Genomic DNA, 12314 nt, shown 5'->3' with positions numbered 1-12314 from the left:
GTGGAATGGATAAATACATTGTAGTATATTCATACAATGGAATACTACACAGCAAAGAAAAAGAACAAACCACTGCTATATGCCGCAACATAGCTCAATCTCACAGACACAGTGAAGAAAGCCAGACACAAAGGAGTCCATATCTTATGATGTCCAAAAACAAGCAAAACTAATCTAAGATATCGGATTAGAAGTCAGAATAGTAGTTACCTTTGAAAGAGGGGATACTAATTGTGAGACAGTGGTAGATAGGGAGCCTTTCTTGGTGTCAGATGTGTTCTAAATCTAAATCTTGATTTGTATTATGATTACACAGGTATATTCATATGTAAAAGTTTACTGAGCTATATATTTAAGATTGTATACTTATTAGAAATTATACCTCATTAAAAAGGTAAAGAAGAAAAAAATGTTGGCTGTTTTCCAATGCTTAATATTTGTTTTAATCACTTTAATTATGGCAAGCCAATTTTCTTTAAACATATTTTTGCTGTTGGCTATAATCTGAGTGTCTGAACATTTGATAGGACTTTTTAGCCAATCGAATAAGAAATAGTGCTCTCTCCCCTTCTCAGATATATAAGCTGTTCTGTCTCAATAGTTTGCTCTTCATTAACATACAATAGGATCCCTAATCAAAATCTAGACATAAACAGAGAGCAACAGTAATGAAGACAGGCACAGAAATGAGTACACCACCAACTTAAAGGGCCACCACAGGGTTGAATGCAGTGGTTCACGCTGTCCTTGAGGGTTCTACTAATTTAATAAGATAAGTACAGAGATTTCTCTGATTCTGGAAGCTCTACATTTGATATGCATGAAACACTCATCCACTAAATTCGCTGTTTTATATGGACCAGTCCCTAGTGAAAAACCTGTTATTCAGGGAGTCACGGAAACCTAGAGTGGGAGGCACTTGAAAATTATTACTGAAATAGTCTGGTGTCTACATGGTGGAAGTACAAATGGCAACTGAGAGCAGTCAGAAATCAGAATCAGGGAAAGAGTTACTATCTGCTGCCAACTCTTTCTCCACTGACTAATGTGGCCAATATGGAATTCGCACTAAAAAGGTGCTAAATATACTTTAAGTTAATGATTAAGACAGAAAGGAGATTTTTTTTAAAGTAACCAGATGAAAATTACAGCTATTTGAAAAAAATTCTATTGAAAAGCCACAGAGAAGGGCATTAACTTTAGCTTTCACAGCCAAAGCCCATGGAAAAATGGCCTCAGCTATTTTCAAAGAACTTTAAAGCAACCTACAGTCCAACAGCGAAATGGGAATAGAAACCTTTGCCCTTCTACTACCGGACAATGGCTATCTGAAAAGCTAATATGTGATATATCTGAATTTCTTAGAAGAAGATATTATATGTTTTCTGTAGGGCATAGATAGATAAGTTGGATTCATCCCAAAATCTTTAGATTAAAACTGTGTGCCTTTTTTCACCAAAAAACAAGTCATTACCTTAATTTTTTTCTTTAGCTGACTTCCCACATGAATGGGGAACAACACACTCATATGTCACATCATAATTTTGTATTTTAAATGACTAAATAAAATCATCCACCAGCAAGTGTTTTTCTCATATTGAAAATAGTAAAATCTATCAGTCAACTGGAAAAACCACAGCAACAACAAAAAGATGTAAATACTTCCCCTTAAAATAATAATCATTTTCATGTTCTTTTAACTTTAGAACTCCATCTCCCTACTCTCATTACAATGAAGAGCTACTACCCCTAGAAGACCTAAATGTTTATCTATATTTTCATCTCCCCTGATGAAGGGATGAAAACTAAAATTCATGCCATTAATTTTCTCCCTTTCTTGTCATTCTTCATGGATTTGATGCAATGAAAAAAGAGTAGTACCCGAGGCTTAACACTGATTCTGAGAAAAAAATCACAGTAATTTTCAGAACAGGTTAACACAAGAAGTCAAGAAAGCAAAAGGCAACAAAATTCAAGAGTCCTGTCTGGGAAACTAGCCTTACTGAAGATAATAAGGCCCAAATATCAATAAATGGATAAAGGCTCCTTGGTCAGCAAAAGAATCATTTTATGTGTACATACTATTCACAAAGAAAATATTTTAATTCAGGAAATATAATAAATCATTCCAATAGTTCAAACTAATTCTATTTATCCAACCGCAAATAAATAATTTACCTTTTAGGTGGATAAGTCTTCCAGGCATACTTCCAATACAAAAGGAAGGGAACTGAATAGCCAATGCTAAAAACAGCATTTTATAAGGACTATTAAATGTTTATACAACTTAATGTTTTACTATTCAGGGTCAATTATGATAATTCATACTCAAGTTTTTCATGGTAGTCCATAAAAACAAAAGATACTATTTTTCATTGTGTCCCAGTTAAGATAAATAACCTGAAATGAGATGTAGTTGAGCATTTTTTCTAGAAAACTGCCATGGTCCTAAAAATCACATTTAGAAAGCAAGAAGATAATACAAGGGATTCAGTGTCAAAACTGTACTTGTCACGACCCATGGAAATGATACTAAATGAGAAATAGAGAGGACAAAGGATGAAATGAACAAAAAGCGGGTTTGCACCTCCCACCAGCTGATCATTTAAAAGGATACACTCCCACAGCTGCAGGCTCCCGAGGTTTTACTTTGATTTCGAGACATGAAAAAGATGAAGTCAGCTTGGTTCATCCTATCCTTACCTAGCTACACACAGTGCATAAGCCCTGACCCACTGCTTCATTCAAGCACTGGCTGAGCAACCAGTATGTTGAATAAGCACAACTGCAGAACGTGATCAAAAGAGAACTTCTCCTTCTACCCTTTTAAAAATCTGTCAGTGGGAGGTGGCCTTTTCTTGCTCCAGATGAGAGCGTGGGCAGGTGCCAGGCCCTCTCTGTTCACTCGTAGGTAACCAGAGTCAGTTTACGTCATAAAACAATTTTAATTTGAAAACTGGACTCCCTAGTCCCTTTGAATAATCAATATTCCAAATCTGATTTAGAGTATCATCCTCCCTTCCTGGACTAAGCCTGGTTTCAGATCCATGGTCTTGGGCAGGGTATGAGTCAGGCTTTCTTCCTACAGCTGCTGATCTCCTCAGGTATAGGGATGCAAGGAAGGAGAAGGAAAAAGGAATAATAAAGTTTTTACTGGTTCCATCATAAGCTGGCATCCCATTCTCTGGGACCGGCAAATGTCTAAAGCTCATTCTTCTTTGTATGAGCTGCTTTAGTGAGTTCTTAGGAGATCTCATTGCCAGAAACCTCTCTCCTCCAGGTCACTTGACCTGGACGAATTTATCTCAGTGCCGTCAACCTCCACAACGCTTAGAATCTATCTGGCATCTATTTACAGCCTCTTGCTCCTGGGGGGCCTTTGCATGGCCCAACTTGTCAGACAGCACCAGAGAAGACACGCTGCTCTCCCATGTGTAGTTCACCTCTGGTGCACAGAGAGCAATCATTTAGCTTTTTCTGGCTCCATTAATGCTGCTGGGGCAGGCAGATCACAACACCAAAGCACAAAGCTACAGCCAGTCCATCCCGGCCACCTGAGGTTCAGGAGCCTTACAGCACCATACCCTCCAGCCGTCCAGCCATCCAACCACAGAATTGTTGCTCCAAGGAGCCCCACCCCCATCCCACCAGGTTGGAGTAAGAGGGCTGGCTGTGTCTAAAATCTTCTCTCCTCTCCACAGTCTGGTTTAGAGCTGTGGGGCTGGTTTTCAAAACTGCCTTTTCTGCCAACTCACACATCTATTGAATTTGGATCCCTAGTGGAAAATGCAATTTTAAAATTCCATTACACCTCTTCTTTATAATCAGAGTGGCCGAAGAGGCTAAACTTATTGTGTAATAAAACTGGTGGTTTTGTTTTTTTTCCAATAACTGCTACCACTAGCTGCACACTGTGCATCCCCCTTACCCCTGCAAACGGAGTAGCTTTTATTCTCAGTCCATCTCAAAACATTTTAGTCATTTTTAGTTATTAAAATAGTCTAGTATATACAGCACCACTTATGAAGTATTCTTGTCTAAAAATAATTGAATCTGAATCTAATTGAGTTTCTAAATCTACCTACCAGCTTACAGGTAATACCAGAACAGAGAAACAAGTTAAATGTCACCACTAGAAAGCAATCAGTCAAGAGGGTGAAACTTTTCTTAGGACAAATGAGTGCTCCTCCATAAAATGTCAAGAAGAAAAAAAAACAGTGAAATATGGGAACAACTACATAATAAAAGAGACTTACAAAACACAGTAACCAAATGCAAAATGTGGGCCTTGATTATACACAGATTTGAAAAGCAACTATGAAAAGATACCTCTGAAATAATCGGAGAAATTTTAATGTGGATTGGGTACTATATGATATTAAAGAATTAATGTTAATTTCATCAGAAACAATAACGAAATGATTTTTCAAAAAGAGTCCTTATCTATTAGAAATATATATGAGTATTTACATGTGAAATTACATAATTGCCAGGATTTGCTTTAAAATGTTCCCACAAAAATTTTAATGAGTTGGAAGATATATGAAACAACATTGGCAAAATGTTGATAATTGCTGAGGTTGTGTGATGGGTTCATGGGAGTTCATTATATTCCACGTTTGTGTATATTTGAAGATTTTCATCACAAAAAAATTTTTTAAGTTCATACACCATGTCAATCTCATGTTCAATTCTAAGATCCCTTCATCTCTGAAGAGCAGGTCAAGCTGGTGGTTCTAATGGCTCAGTGGGTAGGCAGAGACAGAGGAGGGGGTGCTGTCTGCTCTCCACACTCCCTCTTTCCTGGCCTCGCTCCTAGGACAACAGAGCCAAGAACGGCTGGTGGAAGACTTTTCCATAGTAATTAGTTGTCATTTTCTTTGTTGGTGTCCTGCTCTTTAATGTGACTGACACTCATTGCAGTTGATACAAATGGACAGATGGGGGCCCCGACAAGTCTTGCTAGCCGGGGTCCCAAACCTGAGCAGCAACTACGCACTGGTGAGCTCTAGTGAGATCTGACTGCCTCCTCTAGCTGACCTCCAGCTGGCAGCATCATGCCACTTGGCATGGACATGAGAGCCTTTTCACCCCACCTAGTGATAGCTCAAACTAGTCTTCCCTGTGTAGGCCAAGGCCAATACTTGGACCTGTTCATGAGTGGAATCCTACTTACATAATTCTCAAAGACCACGAATTTGAGGAAGCTATTTGTTTCCTCTTCAACTGTTACATTACCATACCTTCTCTCACCAATGTTCTCCTCTGCACTCCATTAGCACTAGAGCAGGTCAGCAAGTCCTATAGCTTAGCAGACATCCAAGAAGAGAACATGGAAGTAGTCTTCACTTCTTTGAGCCCCCAAGAATATTATGATCTTCTTGCCCACTCCTCTATCTCAGCTCAGAAACAGGGTAACCTCCAAACCCCTTTACTCTCTTTGCCTTGATCTGGGAACAACAGAAGAGTAACCATTATACACAAAGTTTGTACTAAGAAGCACCCTTCCTTCTATCTTATGTCTCAGCTGGTCACTGGAAAAAGTTTGACAAAATTAGTACCCCTTCTTACACTTGGAAATATACGAGGGATTGTATTGGGCCTTTGAGAACTAATAATTTTGCTCTCAACAGGATACTAGCTCTACCGTTGGGGCTAGAGGAAGTGGTATAAAAGCTCTCAATTAGCACCTCCCACTGCCCTGCTGCATCTATTAGGTATCAGGTCACTATGCCAGGCAATGAAAATACGAAGGCAAATAAGACACACTCCCACTGGCTTTGAAATCACAAGGAACGAATTTGGACACAGGATCTGCTACTTGCCAGCTGTCTGACTTGAGTAACAAGCTGGAACTGATGATGGAGTTAAGACTTTGTGTCTGTAACCAGAAAATGAGAGAAGTGGTTGAGATGACTCCCAGATCCTGGAACACTCTCAACCAACGACTGAACCAAACTACTGGCAACATATGAGTCCAGCCCTCTGCCACAGTTAATGTGAAAGTAAAATAAAGAGCTAGTTGTCATGCAAGATAAGTGGATCCTAGAGGTGTGGTTGCACTGAATGGGATGGTGGAAAAAATTATCCCACAACTTTAGCCTCCTTCACTCGGCTGACAGGCTGGTGCAGGTACAGATCAGCCTCAGCCTTCCTGGCTCAGGTGCAGGTGGTGTGCACAGGCCGTCCCTGAGGCATGAGGCAGCAAGCAGGCTGCACGTGCTGTCCTTAAAGTCCATTCTCCTAGCTAGTCAGTCTGCCACTGGCATTTAGAATTATAATTTATCATAATTTCTAAGGTTACCTCTCTCAAAAGCCCAGCTCTATTACGTGCTAGGCTGGCACAGAACTAGCTGACAGGACTTCAGGATAATCCATTGCAATGGGCATTTGCCGTGCTCTGGGACTTTGTGTATACCCTTCCAATACTGAGGAATCAACTGTCTATGAGCCTACTGCCACAAGAAAGAAGACATCTATTTGTCCAGCTTCTGTTGCATTTAGGGTGAAACAGTACATCTGGACTTTAAGTGAAAAAAAAAAAATTAACTTTTATTTAAGACATTATATTTGGGAGTAGCTAAGCCTGTACTCTAATGCACAAGCAAAATAAAGAGATTCTCTTCTACAGGCCACATCATCTCTGTATTACTTATAAACTTATATCCATGTGTGTATATGAGATTGTGTGTGTATGTGTGTGAAAGATACTAAGAAAGAGAAAGATAGACAGACAGAATGACTGATTTAAAACTGTGTTGCACATCTCCCTCTAGCCCTGCACAGCCAAGTTCTCAAAACAGCATCAGTCCTGCCTGTCTCCTTTTCTCATCTGTCAGTTCCTCCGTCTGACCTCTTCCTCTACCACATTACTCAACCTGTTTTTCCTGAGGTCACTCCTGATTTCCTTTCCAAGGCCCTGATTGTCAAAGGCCTTAGGAGTCAGGTAAACGAAAATACACCAGCCTGAAACTCCACTCCACCCCAACCATTATAAACTGTTGACTGTATTTAGATAAGGAGCTTTATTCTACTGCCCATCAGAAAAACATTTCATACTCTCTGGAGGAAGATAACAGCGTCCGGAAATCCCGTAAATTTTCATACACAGTGTCAGGTGCTGAATAAAAAATTACAAAGCATGACAAGAAACAAAAACAAATGACCAAAAACTAAAAGAAAAAAATAGATAACATATAGACTCCAGGTATAATATCTAGGTGACTTATATATTAAAATTATCAAAAAGAAATTTTAATATAATTACTATTTTCAAAAAACAGATTAAAGATGGAGAATTTATCAGATGCATTAAATCTATGTAAAAGAATCCAATGGAAATATTATAATTGAAATGAAAAATCCAATAGGTAAGTTTAACAGCAGGTTAGACATAGCACAAAAGGATTTCTTGAAGTGAAAGAGGTGTTAGTAGAAAATATTCAAATAGAAGCACAGAGAGAAAAAAAAAAGAAAATACAGAAAAGAGCTTAAGTGGCACACAAAACATGGATTAAAAAACTAACATACATGTAACTGGTATCCCAAAAGGAGAAAAGATGAGAGAGAAAAAAGCAATGGCTGCAGAAATAGTCAACAAGAGTTTTCCAAAACTGATAATTGAGTTTATTGAGCCACAGATCACAATTGGGGAAAATAAAAAGCCCATCACAGCAAAACTGCTGAAAACCAAATATAAAGAGAAGGTCTTAGAAGCAACCAGGACTAGGGGGCGAGGAGGGGGGCAGGGGTAAGTAGTAATGGCAGATATAAATAGCATATTTAGGCATGACTCGGTTTCATAATCAATAATGGAATTTTGATAGCCTCTCTCACCCAATTTGCTATTAAGAGAAACTAAGTATAAAAGGTCAGATAATGCCCTTTTAAAGTCTCAAAGTTAAATTTTTTATTAATGTGGAGTAGACTTCTACAAGATATAAATTCTAGCATATAAATTATTTTCTTTCTTTTTTTTTTTTTTAGTTTTAAAAAACCTATCATTTCCTCTATAAAAATAAAAGATTTGCATTGAGGGCTGATGCTTCTCTAAGTCCTAAAATGAGCATAAAAACACATCAGCTTCTGAGTATCAACAGTATACTAATATATTCTCATAATTTCACTTTCCAGGAAACCAAAGCCCATAAAGTATAGAATAAAAGTGAATTATTATCTGGTGTCATGAGATTGATCTCTTAACATGTAGACAGAGAGCTATTATTGTAGATATTTAAGAGTGGTGAGCTCATCATAATTTCAAAGGATTCATAAATTCATTCTGATTTTTCCAACAACTTAGAAAATTATTCATCTTAATTAATAGGAAAAGAAATCAGATACAAAAGCTTAAAGATAATTTTATTATAATCTACCAGCCCAGTCTCTGTTTGAGCTATCTATCTTTATCTTACTCCAATGAGTCCTGGAAATGCTAGGACAAAAAAAAAAGGAGGCTTGAAAATACAAGTGTCCTGTCACTCAGCCCTTCCTCAAGAAGGCCATCACTTGTTACTAGGCACTACAGCTGAATATATGTCCCCATTTAGTAGGATTTTAGATATCATCCTGGTAAATGACAGCGTAATAGTAGAATATGACTACTTAGACCATTCGAAAGCTGTAATGCACATTAGCAACACTGTAGTGTGCAGGTGGAGGAAAAGAACCCCCGTTATTCATTTCCCCTCAAAGACCTGACATTTTAACTCAAAGAGCCTGAGAGCATCTACTAAAAACCAACACTTTCTCTAGCTCATGTGTGAAGGAGATCACCCAGCTTCAAGAGTGATACAGCTGACCAAGGCCAGCTCAATTGAGTAATTCAATCCCCCAGCCAGTGATTGATTTAGAGATGGACACATGACCCAATCAAAGCCAATGAGAGTCATTCTTGGGACCTGCTGGGAAGGTTGAGAGAGAAGCAGGCTCACCCTTCAGCTAAACTTAGATCTAGAGATGCTGTAACCTTTTTCTACTATCTAAAAATGAAGCCAACATAAAAGGCAGAACCAAGAGATCTGAGTCTCTGAATCAAGGAATCCCAGAAGCCAGTTGCCCCCATGTATTTTTATAAACCAACACATTCTCTTTTTTGCTTGAGTCAGTATGAGCTGGGTTTTCTATCTCCTGCGGTATAAAGAGTCTCAACTAATTTGCTCACTGAAAAAAGGCAACCGACCATTTTAACAGGTATCATTGCGAAATGCCTCAAAAGATTTCTCAGCCAGAAGTCTTGGTAACTGGAGTGGACTGACAGCCAAATAAAACCAGACGGTGGACACTGACAAGGATACACATACTTTGGAGGAAAAAAAAATTTTAACTTGCACTAAACCCAATGCAAATCTATGTAATGTATATGGTATCAGACCAGCCTCTAACATTAAAGTAAAAGTAAGGTCATTTGATTGCATGTCACTTGATTCTAAGTGACCTTTTCCCAAAACTTATCAGGTTATCAAATGTCTCGGTCCTTTCTGCTAGTAATAAGCAAGTATAATTCAGAACAACATAACAGCAGAGAACTATATTCAATTTTCACTAAAATTACCAATCACTATAAATCTGATTTCTTTGATTACATAACTTGCTTAGGATTATGCTCACTTGTAGGCATTCAGTTTCACCTTGTTTAAATTAATTCTCCAGTCACCTTCCTGCTACCTTGCACTAGATAAGCCACAGAGCCAACACATTCAAGTTGAAACTGCCAACAAAAAATTGATGATTGCTCTGTGGCAACTAAGCAACTGGAATAAACTTTCAAAGGCTTCCAAATTCTGTTGGCCACCTGCTTTTACTCTGGGTCTCAGAGAACACAGACCAATGAGGCTGAACGCTGACAACTGTCACTCCATGCAGCTCGCGGCTTTTGGGATATGTTTATGTTGCTTGGTTAGGATTAAATGACACATTAGAAGCACAAACTGAGCCAAATCTAATAGTCTGCTACATTAATAGGCTTGGATAAGTGTTTCTTAAAAATATTCCAATTAAAGGCAACACTGTCTATGGTGACAAAATAAGAAGCCATGTGTGACACCCGTGAGCCTTGGGACTCTTGAAAGATCACTCACCTCTATACTTTTTACATCTGCAGAACATAAGATCAAACTAAGTTGTCACCAACCAGAGCTACCATTTGGGAACTCTGTGATCCCGAAACTTGGAAGCTTACAGTCATGAGCCTCGTGGGCAATGGTACTTGTTATTCTGTAATTAAGTTACGGAGACAGTTAACATTACTCATACTGCATTTTTGCAAGTCTACAGTGATTTTCACATTAGAATTTCAAACTAAGCTGTAATAAAGTGGGTTTTTTGACAGAGTAAAGCTTAGTTTGAATTCTGAATTAAGAGAAAGCTTAGGCTAACAGTTAACTTTGGATTAATATTTATTTTACTAATGTTAGCTTTATATCACATGGTGGTAGTCTATTTCCTCCAGGACAATGTTTATGTCATTATAAAGTTCCAGCTAATGCCACTAAATTCTAGACATAAAACACACTGCTAGTGAGCACTATTAATTGCTTATTCAAAAACCAACTGACTGTTCATAAGCTCAAAAGAAGTATAATCTAGATATACTCAGCAGAGAAAAATAAATGGATCCTCTGCCACCACACTCTTTTCTGAGTCTGTCCTAGAACGACTGGTATCAGAAAGCATTTTCATTTCCATGATGGTAGCAGTATAAAATAAGCAATAAAGCATTACAAGGCATCTCCATTTTTTATTAAGAGCTTGTTATTCCGCTCAACTGCAAAGAAGATATTCAAATGCAAGAGTGACGGGACCACTGCCATGAGTACCAGCAAAAGACATCAGGATGGGGCTAGGGAGCATCAAAGCGGACTTGAAAACTGAATAGATTTAAATTTGAATTCTAGCCCCATTATTCTCTAGCTATGTACCTTTAGATAAGTTATTTTATCTTTCTGAGCCTCCACGTCACATCTTTATATAAAGAACTAATAAGGAGTACTTCCTAGGGTTGTTGTAGGGAACAAATGAGGGAATTATATATATAAAATAGATTATGTAGTTCTTGGAACACTATGCAGAAATTCGTTCCCTTTTCTTTTCTTCTGGCTCACCCTTTGGCGAATCACTTCGGAGAACTGCAGAGACAATGCAGAGCCGTAAATGCTCTCTCCTCCAACCATAAATTAACAGGAAAGGGCCTGCTTTCCATTTGAGTTTACACTCTCTAGTAACTACTGGCATAATTTCTGTGGTAAGACTGGCAACCACATGTAAATGAAGAAGGAAAAGCACAAATGGTCCCCAGCAAAGCACTTCATTCACCATATGAGGACAGGCTTGATTCCCTTGCTTCCAATTAAACATTTTGCTACTGGGGCCTTTTCCACAAGCTGTGACACAACCTTTGCAGCATAGGCAGATTTGGTAGATTCTGACTTAATTTCAGTCAGAATCATCTACGTTCTCACTTGGGCCCTTTCTTAGAAAAATCCACTAGAGCAGCCTATGGCTGCACCACACCACTTTCTGTCCTTATATGAATTCTCTGCGTGGTTACTATAAACCCACTAATCTTACTGAGCTGTTTCCTGCCTCGTTTCTCACAGTATAATGGGAAAGAACAGAGTTTCTAATGGATGTTAGGCTACAAGGTATATAACATGAGAAGAACCATAACAGAGAACATTTCTCCAAAAGAACATCGGATCAACCTCCACATGACCAAATCAGCAGCTTACTGACAAAGCAGACTTCCAGGTCTGAGCAGCACCCACCTTAGGGAGCTCAAGGACAGGACCCTTGACAGTGCTCCTCCTCCCCTTTACCACTTCCTTACATCCTTCCAGCAACCTCTTCCAGGACGACACCTGCAAAGGAACGGTGCCAGTGTTGGGCGTGCAAGCCAGGAAGAGCCCCAGAGGCTAACAACCTCTGAGCCACTCCGCCACATCAGTTTTCCTTCAACGGGAAACCAATTCCCTTTAGGAAACATGCTCGACATCCAAAAGAACTATGAAATGGAGACACCTACTGCAGTCTTGGAGAAAAGAAACAACTTGGTAACCTTTTCCAGGTAGAGTGATTCTCAACCTCTGGAACATATAAGACTACCTACAGAGCTTCTCAGAAATGTAGATAACTTGGCACCAGCCCAGCTCACAGAAGCAGAAACTCTGGGGATGGGCTTGGGCCTCCATATTTTTTTTAAAAGCTCCAAATCAAAGGCTGAGAAACGCTGGCTTAGTCTATGACTACTGGCAGGTGCAAATCAAACTTGGAATCAGGTTCTCTATACTGGCAGCATTTCTCAAAGGCTGGTTGGC

The 12314-nt window shown here is 38.9% G+C and overlaps 1 long non-coding RNA gene across 7 annotated transcripts in view; it reads right to left on the bottom strand.

Annotated features, from left to right (window-relative positions):
• LOC120595702 (uncharacterized) overlaps nt 1-12314 on the bottom strand; it is a 33233-nt gene that overhangs the window by 8575 nt on the left and 12344 nt on the right. For 4 of the 7 annotated variants that reach the window (XR_005650995.1, XR_005650994.1, XR_005650998.1 and 1 more), the window contains one exon: nt 7392-11858. The exons of the other annotated variants lie outside the window; for them this stretch is intronic. This is a non-coding gene — a long non-coding RNA (uncharacterized LOC120595702). Of the gene's footprint in view, nt 1-7391; nt 11859-12314 lie in introns of those variants that run through there. 7 annotated transcript variants of the gene reach the window in all.

The sequence above is a fragment of the Pteropus medius genome, unplaced genomic scaffold, assembly GCF_902729225.1.
Source record: "Pteropus medius unplaced genomic scaffold, Ma_sr-lr_union100, whole genome shotgun sequence".
In the NCBI taxonomy this organism is placed as follows: Eukaryota; Metazoa; Chordata; class Mammalia; order Chiroptera; family Pteropodidae; genus Pteropus; species Pteropus medius.
This window is presented reverse-complemented; position numbering and strand designations above follow the sequence as displayed.